Source organism: Mirounga angustirostris, unplaced genomic scaffold, assembly GCF_029215605.1.
Source record: "Mirounga angustirostris isolate CCGP_5_RB_7025 unplaced genomic scaffold, mMirAng1.0.hap1 SCAF_4, whole genome shotgun sequence".
Lineage (NCBI taxonomy): Eukaryota > Metazoa > Chordata > Mammalia > Carnivora > Phocidae > Mirounga > Mirounga angustirostris.
Window position 1 is genome coordinate 128,182,562 of NW_026991712.1, and position 13,266 is coordinate 128,195,827.

A 13,266-nucleotide genomic window follows, 5' to 3' on the forward strand; every position below is an offset into this window, starting at 1 on the left:
CATTAAGACCATGACATTTGAGCAAAGACTTGAACAGGTGCAAAGGCCGGAGGTGGGAGTCATTCCCGGTTTATCAGAGAAGCCCATGCAGCAGGAACAGAGAAAGCCAGGAGGAGATTAATAGGAGATGAAGTTAAGGAGAAATGAGGAACTGATCATGTAGACTTGGGCTTTTATTTATTTATTTATTTTTAAGGATTTGTTTATTTTAGAGGGAGGGAGGGGGCAGAGGGAGGGAAGAGAGAAATATAAGCAGACTCTGCACTGAGCACGGAGCTCTATCTCATGACCCTGAGATCACAGCCTGAGCTGAAACCAAGAGGCCAGTGCCCAACTGGAGGTACCCTGGCTTGGTCTTTTATTTTGGGGGATATATGAAAGGTTTGAGCAGCAAAGGGACACAACCTGACTTACATTCTAACAGGATTCCTCTAACTACTGTGTTGAGGATAGACTGTGGGGAGCAAAAATCAGAAGAGGAAGTCAATTAGGAAGCTGTTGGAGTAGTCTAAGCAGAGATTATGGTTCTTGGAATGGAATTCTGTAATGTGGAGTGTAGTGAGAAGTGGCTGGATTCTGGATGTGTTTGGAAGGTAGAGCCAATAGGATGTAGTGTTTGAGAGGAAAAGAAGAATCATTTATGACTCAAGGCTTTTGCCCTGCACAAAGGAAAAAGAAAATTACAGTGGAGATGTGAAGACCCAGGAAAGAGCAAGTTTGGAAGGGGAAGATCAGGGATTCATGTTGGACATAGTGAATCTGAGATGCTTGTTAGATATCCAAGTAGAGATGAATCCTCACTACTACAATTCTATGAGGTAGTTAGTATTTTTGTCCCTTTTCTGCAGACAAAGTGGCAGTCTAGAAAGGTTAACTTCTCTTTATTCACTCAGGAAGTAACAGGGGTAGGATTCAAACCCAGGCAATCTGAGACTACAGCTCTTGATTTTAAACACTGAGGTGTCTACATCTAAGGAATTTAGAAATGAGTATCATCATATTGAGTTATATAAAATTATTACATGGAAAAGTCCTACACCCAAGAGATCCAGGGCATCTGGCAGTATAGATGGCTCTTTTTAAAGGACCATTTATAAAAATTTAAGTGGTTTTCTCTGTGTCTGTGTCTATGTCTATCTCTATCTCTCTTCACCTTTATCCTAGAGAGCTAGTTCTCTGTATCTGTTTAGCTGGAGCGGGAGAGTTTTCCATACTACATAACTCTAAATAACTGTGGCACTGTATCATGCCTCTTAATCTTAAGCTTTCCAGGATCTTAGCTTCAGAGAAGGCCCTGTGGTTCCTGATTACTTCTTGAATGTTGGTTGACCCAACATTCTGATTTCCTCGAAGTCCATAGCTAATGGCATTGTTCAGGGCTAGTATATCCTTATGGCTTCATTTGGCCCAATGTTGTTCAACTCATCATTGTTCAACTCACCACATGGCAGCTGTTTAGATAACCTTTTGTAAATTAATCTCCCCATACAAGCCCAACCCAGATAACTTGTGTTGCATTGTGCGTAATTCAGCAAAACAAATTATTACAATTTTAATATATACCCTCTGTATTAAGTAGGATAGCATTAATGTGGACTATACTATATATAATTTGTACAAAAATTGTGGAGTTGAAAAATTTTAGTTTTTAAAGGATTACTTATGATCTAGGCTAAGTTTTTTTTTTTTTTTAAAGATTTTATTTATTTATTTGACAGAGAGAGCGAGAGAGCACAAGCAGGGAGAACAGTAGAGGGAGATGGAGAAGCAGGCTCCCCGCCAAACAGGGAGCCCGATGTGGGGCTCGATCCCAGGACCCTGAGATCATGACCTGAGCCACCCAGGCACCCCTAGGCTAAGTTTTGTACTAGCTCTTAGGAAATGTTTTATATCTTGGCATGATATCCCTGGAAATATGTATTTGTAAATGAATGGCTGACATGCCATTAACTATTCAGCAATACATTCACCACATCAATACAAATGTAGTGCATAGTCAATAATATGAATCATTTGTCACTTGGCAGTTGGTTCCTTCAGAATAAGTACAATATTATAAAAAGCTAAACTTTTTCTTTCCTACATTGTATGCTGTGTTACTGCATGATTAAACCAAAGCATTGAAGTCTAAACTCATCATATTTCATACCTACAAATAAAAATACATGTGGCTGGAAGCACTTAGTGAAACAATGTAATTTATTGAGGGAATTTAATCTTATACTGTATTGAAGCAAGGTATGGCTTGGAGTTAAGCTTGATTAATTATTAAAAATGTGTTGGGTGCAGAAATGAAGTAGTTTTAGGAAAAGAATTTGCTTTTTGGATTTTCTACTTGTATAAACTTTAATAAGCATATTAATGTGTCACAGATTTTCTCTAGAAAACGGGAGTGATAACATCTTCCCTGGACTACACTTTTCCGAGTCTCCTTCCCTAAGACTGCCTTCATTTTTCATTGTCCTTGTTTATTATCCCAAAGGCATGTGTAGGGCTGCATTTTGTGTTTGACTCTTATTACTTCTCAGGCATGTTGCATATAAATATTCATAAAAGCATAATCAGTCCTTCTCCTTCTGTATCTTTTTTTTTTTTTTTTAAGATTTATTTATTTATTTTAGAGAGCAGCGGGGAGAGGCAGAGGGAGAGAGAAACTCAAGCAGACTCTGTGCTGAACATGGAGTGGATGTGGGGTTCCATCTCACAACCCTGAGATCACTACCTGAACCAAAATTAAGAGTCAGATACTTAACCGACTGTGCCAACCAGGCGCCCCTCCTTCTGTATCTTTTATTGTTTAAGTAATTTGCTTGTATTACTTAGATTTCCACAATATGGGCTAATGTTTCTGCTAATTCCTGGGTCTGGGAGAGGACAGAGCCACATCTACGTGAGATGTGTTTTATAAAGTATCAACATTGGGCTGATCTTGAAGGGTACAGGTGTTAGATTATGGGATGTTTGTAGGAGTGAGGGTCTCCAGTGGAGATGGGTCACTGAAGGTTACTTATTCCACAGTTTTGCTTAAGAGCCAGATCTGTTCCTGCTCTTATGTTATTAAGCAGTTTGCTTTATCAACACTGCTGGGTCATAGTTTATTATCAGGAATATTTACTATTTTCAATATTTCATCAAGATTTATCTGTTTATCTGTTATTTAAAACTGCATAAATTTCAGGTTGTACAGAAAAAGAAAAGTTCTCAAGTTTAGTCACAGATAATAACTTACTATTAGAATATTCTTGCTTAAATCAGGTACACCAAAGCCAAGTGGCACCATTTAGATCACTTACTAAACAATATCAATTGTATATTTTCTGTCCAGGCTTCTTGAGATTAGTTTGCTGCAATGCAGTCCACCTGGAACAGCTTTTGAAAATGCAACTCAGAAAATGAGTGAAGCCTGATTTCTTACTAGGATGAGACACGGGGAGAACATTGTTCTTGTCCTCTAGTTCCACTGTCTACTCCTAGGTGCAATTCAGGGTGCTGGTTTTGACGTATTCTGCTTTCTTTGCTAGTTAGCTTTTTCCAAATGCCACCTCATGAAGCTTATTTAGCTGAGACTGAAATGAATTGAGACTTTTGCTGACATTCTCTAGATTTACCATGTTTGCTGATGCTTTGGGTGCACCAGTGCATGGGGTGCATAATTATCTTTACCATAAATATTGAACCTAGGTAGAAGATGCAAGTACTCTATTTGAACCTCAGTATGGTGAAAACATGGACATATTTCTCAAAGCAGCAAGTATTCTCATAGGAAGCGGAAGGAAACTTTTTTCCTGGCTTCATTGCTTGAATTAACAATCCATTTCATTTTGTTTTGTGCTGATTTACATGATATTTATTAGGGCGGCCTCTGTTTGTTTCACAAAATAAACCTGCATCATTTTGTGGCCTTAGGGCTTGTTTGGGGTGGGGCCACTCATCTTGTGTCACCTTTAGTTGTCAGAATGAGACTCAGCAACATTTAAGCAAATTCATTTTACATTACCTGTGAGGGGAACACTCTGAGAAATATTCTCATTTCTCTATACATTGACAAACATTAGATTTTATTGAAATAATAAATTCATGTGATTAAAGAAAGTCCAACAATACAGAAGAATTTATAAAAAGCTACAATATCTCAGAGATACAGTGGTAGCTACTAGAAGAGTCAAAACAGAAACTGTTTAAAGCTAGTCACCTCTGGGGGTAGGGAAGGGGCTGACTGGATATTGTGGCTATATATATATATATATATATATATATGAAGAAATGTGTTTTGTAAGATAGCTACACATATCACTATTTATTGATTTATTTAATTTTTATAAATTTTGTTTTCTTCATGATATGCTAGATTAGGACTGAACTGCTCTTTGCCTCCTCATTGTCCTTTTTGTACGTATAATAATCAGTAGTCTGTTTCCATACAGATCACCTTTGGTACTTGAAAAACATAATTAAATCTTCATTTCTTATTCCATTAAATGTGGACAGTGCTCTTAACTACCCACTTTATAAAGATGAACACACTATAATGAATTCTCCCATTTCTTTTCACCTTCTACTTCCCAATCTGTCAAGTCAATAAATAACATTTTCATTAATATGACCAGATAAATATTATTTACTGCAGAGTCACACATAGTCCGTTGGTATTACACTTCCTTCCCTATGAGTCTAAGGTTGGGACTTCTCTGCCACTCAGTGGAGAATGTTCCTTGTTTCGAATCCCAGGGAATGAACTATTTAAACATTCTACCAATAGACTTTATCAATCCTTACCTTTTTCAGAGTTCTCAATCCATTCAGTTCCCTCTTTTTAAACCTCCCTCCTGGGACACTGCGTCCCTTGAGTCCAGTCTGTATTGACTCCTCTCTAGGGTCTTTCCTAAGCAGTGGTCCTGAGACTTACTTTCTTTCTCTCCTGAATAGCATTCTCTCTTTCTTGGATAGTATGTTTTCTTTCTGGCTTATATCCTCAAGTTAACGTCTTGAAGAAGGGCACTCAGGACGTAAAATGATCAGAGAAGATAGCTCAGAATTTTTGTGCAGGGTTAAGTGTCTGACTGCGGGCAGTCTTAATTCCTGGGGTGGGGGAAGGGCTTATATGTCTATTGACTGTTTATAAACTGAGGGTCAGTAAATGTTTTCTGTAAGGACCTGGTGGTAATATTTTTTAGACTTTATGGACTACATACAGTTTCTGTCAAATAGTCTTTTTTTTTAAGCAACATTTTAAAAATGTAAAAACTATCTTAGCTCACTGGATATACAAAAACAGATGGCAAGCTATAGTTTTCCACTCCTTGCAAAACAGACTTACAGTTGATTCCTGTTTTCAGCCCTTTGTTTCATTCTCAAATTCTCAAATTCTCAAATTCCATAAAGTGGATTGAGCCCCAAACTGAGCCTTCCTCCCCACTTTTCCTGAGCTTAAACGTTTTTCCCTGTGTATTCTGGGCTGTGTTTCTTTCTCAGTCACTAGCCTTCCATCTGCTTTCTGTCTTCCAAGAATCTGTTGAAAATTCATGCCCACTTATGGCCCCTCACCATTCTTTTTGTTACTGTGTGTGGTAGATGCTGTTGGTACCCATATCTCCTCTTCACTTCTAGTTTCCCAGCATCTATCCCATTTTCAACTGCCAGCACCTTCAACTCTTAGAGGGTTCTATCTGGCTATAGGAGTTTGTTCTGCCTGCCCATGGGGCAGGCTGGAGGAGCCAGAGAGTGTCTTTTCCCACCAGCCCTCAACTGATATCTAACAAGAATTGATGAGTAAATACCACAGCTCCCTCACACTACTGCTGGGATAACTCTAAGGTGCATGTTCTATCCTGGCTCCAGAGTTGCCTAGCAGGATTGAGACACAGGTTCTAATCTCTTGTTTGATAATGAACACTTTGTTGGCTCTTCTCTATTCCATGACTCATTTTCCTTCTCCCTAAATTTCCTGGGATTACCTCTCACATAAATTCTTGATTCAAATCCTTATCTAGAGTGTGCTCTGAGGAACCCAGATGGAGATACTGTAGGTTAGTTTTTTAAATGGTTATTGTAATTTTAATGAAATCCAGAAGAGCAGATAACTTTGAGTACTTATTTTTTATATTGAATCTGAATCCAATTAACTACTATTACATTGAACATTTACTATGGACCAGGCATTATTCATGGAGGGTAAAACAATAAATTTGACATGAATTCTACCTACAGGGAGCTTGTGTTCTACTGAGGAGATAATCCATACAGAATGTTTTAAGTGTTGTTAAGAGAGGTTAAGATGTACATATCATAGGGTTTAGCAGGCATGAGAAGTTACTTGCATATGTGTGATCAGAGATGACTTTAGGGAGAGGTGATATTTGAATTCGGTAAAGAGGAAATTGATTTGAAAACAGAATGATGGGGGGCACCTGGCTGGCTCAGTTGGGAGAGCATGCGACTCTTGATCTTGGGGTCATGAGTTGGAGCCCTGTGTTGCGGGTAGAGATTTTATTTAAAAAAAAAGAAAGAAAAAAAAAGACTGATGGGGCTGGGCATCCCTAGGGGAGAAAACAGAATGAACACAAATCCTCTTCAAGATGCATGTGAAGAGGAATGGTTGACTCAAGAGAAACCTTCCATCTGTGAGGAGAGGACAAAAGCATGTAAAACAAACATGAGTACATATAAACACACATGCATATATGTGTATGTAGAGATATATATAGTTAATTAAAATTGTAGGGATATGCTCATATGAATATTGCTGGAGATTGGTGATAAATGATTTATATAATTAGGAGTTTGGATATGATATGGGAAACAAATGGGAGCCATCAGATTCGTCTGTGAAGGGAAATTAAAAATATCTTTTAAGGGAGAATGTTGTGATACAGGATGTTTTATTCTTGTGAGGAATAGATTGAATGGAGGTGAGGAAGAGGCTATTGCAGGTGGGTGCTGATTTTTCAGTCTGCATTATTGTGGGGGACTGTAAGATGAAGAACTAAGGGCTAATTTGAGAAATATGGAGGTGAAAGCTGAATTGCCAAAGGGAGAAAAAGAAGATAGAAGCATGGAGAATGGGAAAGCAAGGAAAAAGTCAAAGGAAGAGATCAAGCTCTTAGGAATCTCTCAAAGTGGTAAGGATGGTAGATGGTAGAGAGAGCAAAAGAGAGAAAGACCCGTATCTGGACCAGTTAGAATGTAGAAGGTGAGCTGGATAGCTGATTGGCAAGAGCTCTTTCTGCTTTACCTTCCATTTACCCTGTTACTATTTCTAACCGTTTATGCCCTCCAGAAGAGTTGGTGAGGAATTGTATAAACCAATTGAAGGCTAAGCTTTGGGTTTATTTTGGAAAAAAATTTTTTTTGTTGGTACCTGTCCTCTAAAGGGGTTTCAATGAGAACAATTTTTAAAAGTAGAAAGTAATATATTTTTCACCGATAATAAAGTCTTGAGCTTAAGTGAAAGACTCTTAGAGCCTTTAAATTGAACATTTGAGTTTCTATTTAAACTTATTTACTGCTGTAGTCACAACAGTTATTTTGCTGATTTCCATGTGAAGTCTTCCTGTATACAGAAAAAGTACAAAACAGAATCCACTGCTTTCCCACAATGTCAATTTCTTAGGCATCGATCCATAAATTAGCGTTGCTAGTGGGGAAGGACACCCTCTGTCTAGCTACATGTATTTAATTATATGCTGAAAAGATGTGCTCATTATTGCAGCTATAGGGTAGCTTTAGCTACATATTGATGAGTTATGAGCCACTATTTCAGACACATTGCTCCACCCATAATAAGTAGCCTGTGTTCTATTTTTCTTCTCCCTTGAACATCTGTATGGAATAAAATTCATTAAACAGTCTCGGAGAAGTGGGAAAGCTTAAATCATCCCCAATCCCAGCTTTTGCTTCCCTTCCCCAAACTTATTAAGCTGCATCTGGAATTATTAGCCTATTAGTTGCTCTTTGAGACCCTAAACTGTAAGTATTTGTTTCAGTTCACTTGTAGCTTCAAGGTTACCTCTCCCTACTTTTTCTGTTAGCAACTAGCAGAAGTGTTATCACACTCTTCTAGTTTTCATTTTACCTATCAGTAATTTACTCTGAAGATTCTTTTCCTTTCTTCTTATATCCAACAACATGGAAGCAGACTACCCTCTAGGAATTCAGCTCTTTTCTTAGGATTTTGGAATGAGCAATTCCTCAAAAGTCCTTGGGTACTCTAAGAACACCTTTCTTCTAATTTCACCTATTTTTTTTTAAAGATTTTATTCATTTATTTAGATAGGTGGATAGATAGATAGATAGATAGATAGATAGATAGATAGATAGATAGTGAGCGCAAGTGGGGGAGGAGCAGAAGGGGAGTGGTAGAGGGGGAGGGAGAGGGACAAGCAGACTCCCCGATCAGCACAGAGCCCCTGGGGGGCCTTGATTCCAAGATTCTGAGATAATGACCAAGCAGAAATTAAAGAGTCTGACATTCAACTGACTGAGCCACCCAGGCGCCCCTGATTTCACCTATTCTTTTAACAAATATATCATTCCTTATAATCTACTGTAATAGAATACATTGCTGCTTAGTTACTGTCAGATATTTCTGCTTAGCAAATTATGAGAAAGGATCTTTTTACATTTTTATTTATTTATTTATTTATTTATTTATTTATTTATTTATTTATTTAGTAGGCTCCAAGCTCAACATAGGGCTTGAACTCACAACCCTAAGATTAAGAGTTGCACGCTATGAGAAAGTTTCAAATACTAGGGCAGGCAGAAGGTACATCTTCTGGGAAGCTTCTAAGGTTGTCATGTATAGGGTGCAGAGCTATGTTTAAGAAGGTAGCATCTTTTCTGTTCCACATTTAGCTTTGGAAAAATGTACAACATCCTGAAGGAACCAGGAATGCCTGAATACTTGGAGAAGTTGTGTGACTTTGCCTTAACTTACCCAGTTCCAACATCATATGATCATTAGGCTAAGGGAACCTGAAAGAAGACACCATGTAGATTTGAGTACCCGTCTTTGCTTCCAATCAACATTCCCATCCAGTACTTGGCCAGTGAAAATATGAGGTAAAGATGGGACAACATAACATAGTAGCTGAAGAGTGGGTTCTGGAGTCAGACTTTGACTTACAAATATATGATTTTGGACAGGTCAATTAGCCTGTTTTGCTTTAATCCTCTCAACAGTAGACTATGGTTCTTAAAAATACCCACACCATAAAATTGTTGAGATTAAGTGAGGGACCTATAATATCTTAAATATTAAATAAATGTTAGCTGTCATTATTTGTTACTTTCAGAACATGTAAGGGCCATTTCTTTAAGTTTTATGGCTCTTATTAAAGAAATGCATTGTCAGTTCAACTTTTCGAATGAAATCTTTTATGCTGTGTTCTGCATTGTATCAAACTAACTTAACATAATTTACATATTCACATGTGTATACATCTTTGAGTTATTTAAAAATGTCTAGCTACGTTTTCACAAAAGTTTTAATAAAAAGGTTGTTAGAGATGATAAAATATTTACCTTTTAGCAGCACGATTTATTTTCACGCTGGTGTTAGGGCTTTGCACCAGTGCTATTTTGTATGACTGCTTAAAATTACAGTGAGAAAAACTGCTTTAACTATTCCTGGCATTGACCTTTTTTCCAAAGACTCAGCCTCAGACCTTTGAAAAATAAAGACATTTTTATTGATTATTTGATTCTATCAAATGATTTCTGAATCTCGTAGAAGAACTTTAGTTGTTACAAGTAGACTCGAGACTATCACATGTATTTTTATCCTAATATAACTAGGAATAACTGGAGTAACTTCTGCCCCTTTTAATTTTGTATGAGTTGGTGTTCTAATCATTAGGCACTGAGTCTCAGTAACTTCTGTGACATTCTGTTTTCTCCTAGTTCTCACAGGCCCCAAACACTGATTTCAAAAGTGCCTCATTACTGCAATAATGTTCCCGGATCATTGTCATGCACAGATAGCCTGAAGTGGAATGCATGCTATTTAAAGATAGCGATGTTTTTCTTTTTCTTTTTTTACATTTGAATAATGTATCAGTGTGAAAAATAACACCTTCAATATTAAGTTTTGGAAGAAAAATTGAATTGCACAAAATTTCAAAAGTTTGTGTCTCAAATGCTACTTTACTACTTATAAAGCTCTCTCCATACCAGGTAGGGAAAGCATCTCATTTATTCAGTAGCTCTCCAGTGCCAAGCACTTTGGATAAATTGTGTTATTTTATCCTCATAATAGCTCCTAGAGGTAGGAATCATTACCCTCATTTTATGGAGGTGGAAACTGAGAGTCAAAGAAGTAAAATGATTTGCAAAAGTAGTAAATGCAAAGCTGGGACTTGAACCTGTATCTGACACCTTTCCACTCTACTGCCTTGAGTGAAGGAGAAGGAAATGTGTGTAGTAAAAATGCAAATGGCTATGACCATCTGGAAGGATAGTTCTGCCAACTTCTAATATCAAAAGTGCTGGACCTTGTTATGGGCAAACACTAATATAAAGTTGCACCCATTTACAGAACGATCCCAATTCCTACGAAACACTCTGATATAAATTTTAGTTCTGAGTTTTTTCCCATATATCAAGGTACAACAATGGCCATAATTATTGCTGTTGTAACTTTGTACATGAATGGCTATTTTGTAAGACTAGATGAGTTTTCCTATTTAGCATGAGCTTGATTGTTCTCTCTAGATTTCCCTTAATCTCCTGCTGAGATCTTGTTAAACATTTTGAGGATGAGCTAATCAGTGTTTTGCATCCTTTCAATAATGTGAATGCTTGTTTTTTTGGCATAATTTAATATGAGACTATTCAGATGGAAATAGATGGAAAGATGCTCTCACCAGTTATGGTCTGTGAAAATGGGCTGGCTTAGTGATGCTGATGGGTAGGTTACCTCATTAAGATTTAACCTGGAGTAGAGATTTCAGATAAATGTTTGTAGTGGGCAACAATTTATAAATCATTTCTAATAATTTATTCTCTCATTCTCAAAACTAACGGTTCCAGGTCAATTGTAGATACGGAAATTCCCCTGGGGTTATTATGAGAGGAAGGTGAGGATTCACAAAATCCTTATAGCCAAACTGATTAAGCTTCCGATAGTGCCTATTGATGCTTGAAAATAAAATTTACTCTCAATCCTCCCACACCAGTGGACCACTTCAGCATAAAATTAGAATACCTAATTTGAAATTAATTCTCCCCAGAAGAAAAACAGATCTAATTTTCTTGTAGAGGCCATCAGTACTTCTTTGGGTCTAGAGTGAGTTGATTACAATACTTCCCATGCTGCTCCTGGGTCAGGATTGATAACTGGCACATTACAACTTATAACAAGGAGCCAGCATGTATTTAGATAGTATTACGATGTCTTTGATGGCAAGAATCTTTAAATATAACTTTACACCATTTAAATATGTAGAGACAGGGGTATAAACCAGTCTTTTTTTTTTTTTCTATATATTGTAGGGTACAGATTCTAAATTTGAGCAGTGTAATTCGGATTTTTGCCTTATGTTCTCTATTACTAATCTGAATATTTTCCAATCAAATTTTTCAAAGACTGTTCTTTTTTTTTTTTAAAGATTTTATTTATTTATTCATGAGAGACACAGAGAGAGAGGCAGAGGGAGAAGCAGGCTCCCAAGGAGCAGGGAGCCTGATGCGGGACTCGATCCCAGGACCCTGAGATCATGACCTGAGCTGAAGGCAGACGCCCAACCATCTGAGCCACCCAGGCGCCCTCAAAGAGAGTTCGTATGATTTGGTTTGAAACAGAGTTGGAGGGTGGAGGACCACCCTGCCCTAGGCATGTGGGGTGGGTGTTTTTATGATAATCACCTGTGACCAACAAAGAATAACCAGCCCCTAAAAAGGAAGTAAGCCATTGAAGGTGTTATCAATGGAGACGTTAAAAGGATTTAAGTTCCCTGGTTAGCTTTCTATAAAAGACCAACCCTAAAGGCCCTTTTTGGCAAACCTGTAGGCACCCCTCTCACTCTTGAGAGCTTTTCTGTATCTTCACTTAATAAACTTCTATCGCTTTACTCAAAAAAAAAAAAAAAGAAAAGAAAAAGAAACAGAAATCATATGCTATTTGTATAGTATTCAAACATCTGTATGAAAACTGAAATGGTCAAATGCCTTGATAAATAATATAATGAAACAGTTATGTTATTTTCAGTTATTATATGGTATAGGATGATGAGTTCACATAAATATAACCATTTCTCTTACATTTGAAACAAAGACCATGACTCTGGCTTGTCCTGTTAGGGGAGACTTTAAAATTCCTTTAGCCCCGTATATACAACCATGCTCTAAATTATTTATATCTATATCTGCATCTATTTATAGATATGCTCTAAATTAAATATATACACATAATTCATCAAACAGCATTTGTTCAGTTATTCTTAACTAATCCCCTTGGCTAACATTTAAAATATTATATAAAAATATTTTTTCTAAATAGTATTAAAGATAGTATCTGAACTAGAATGACAGTAGAACATTTCATTCCTGAGATTGAGCCCCACGTCAGGCTCTGTGCTGGGCTTGAAGCCTGCTTAGGATTGTCCCCCTCTCCTTCTGGCCTTCCCTCTTGCTGCTCTCTAAAAAAAAAAAAAAAAGAAAAAGGGGGCACCTGGGTGGCTCAGCCGGTTAAGTGTCTGCCTTCGGCTGGGGTCATGATCCCAGGGTCCTGGGATCGAATCCCACATCAGGCTTCTTGCTCAGCGGGGAGCCTGCTTCTCCCTCTGCCTGACACTCCCCCTGCTCCTGCTCTCTCTCTCTCTCACTCTGACAAATAAATAATCTTTAAAAAAATAGATTAAATCCAATTTATCTAGTTTTTCTTTTTTTGCTTGTGCTTTTGATTTCATGTAATAAACATTGGAATGTATAGTCAGTAGGCACCTACTTTATGCTAGGCACTATACAAAGTGCTCAGCACGGGTGAATCCAGGGATTGGCAACTTCTCTGAAGTTACATCATAAATGATCATGAATAATTTCATTACATTTCAGAGGATGTTTTGTGATAAGGAGCTAAATGTTTATGAAAGTACTGTGATTTGAAGAGGCCTGATTAAGCCACTCAGTAGAAGTATGGATGGGAAATGAAATGAGGTAGTATTTTTAAGAGTACTAAGAAGATTCCCTTCCCTGTAAGATTGTGGGGTTGAGGTTTAACACTGGCCCTGGATGTGTCATTAAATCATTTATGTGTCATGCACTTTATCT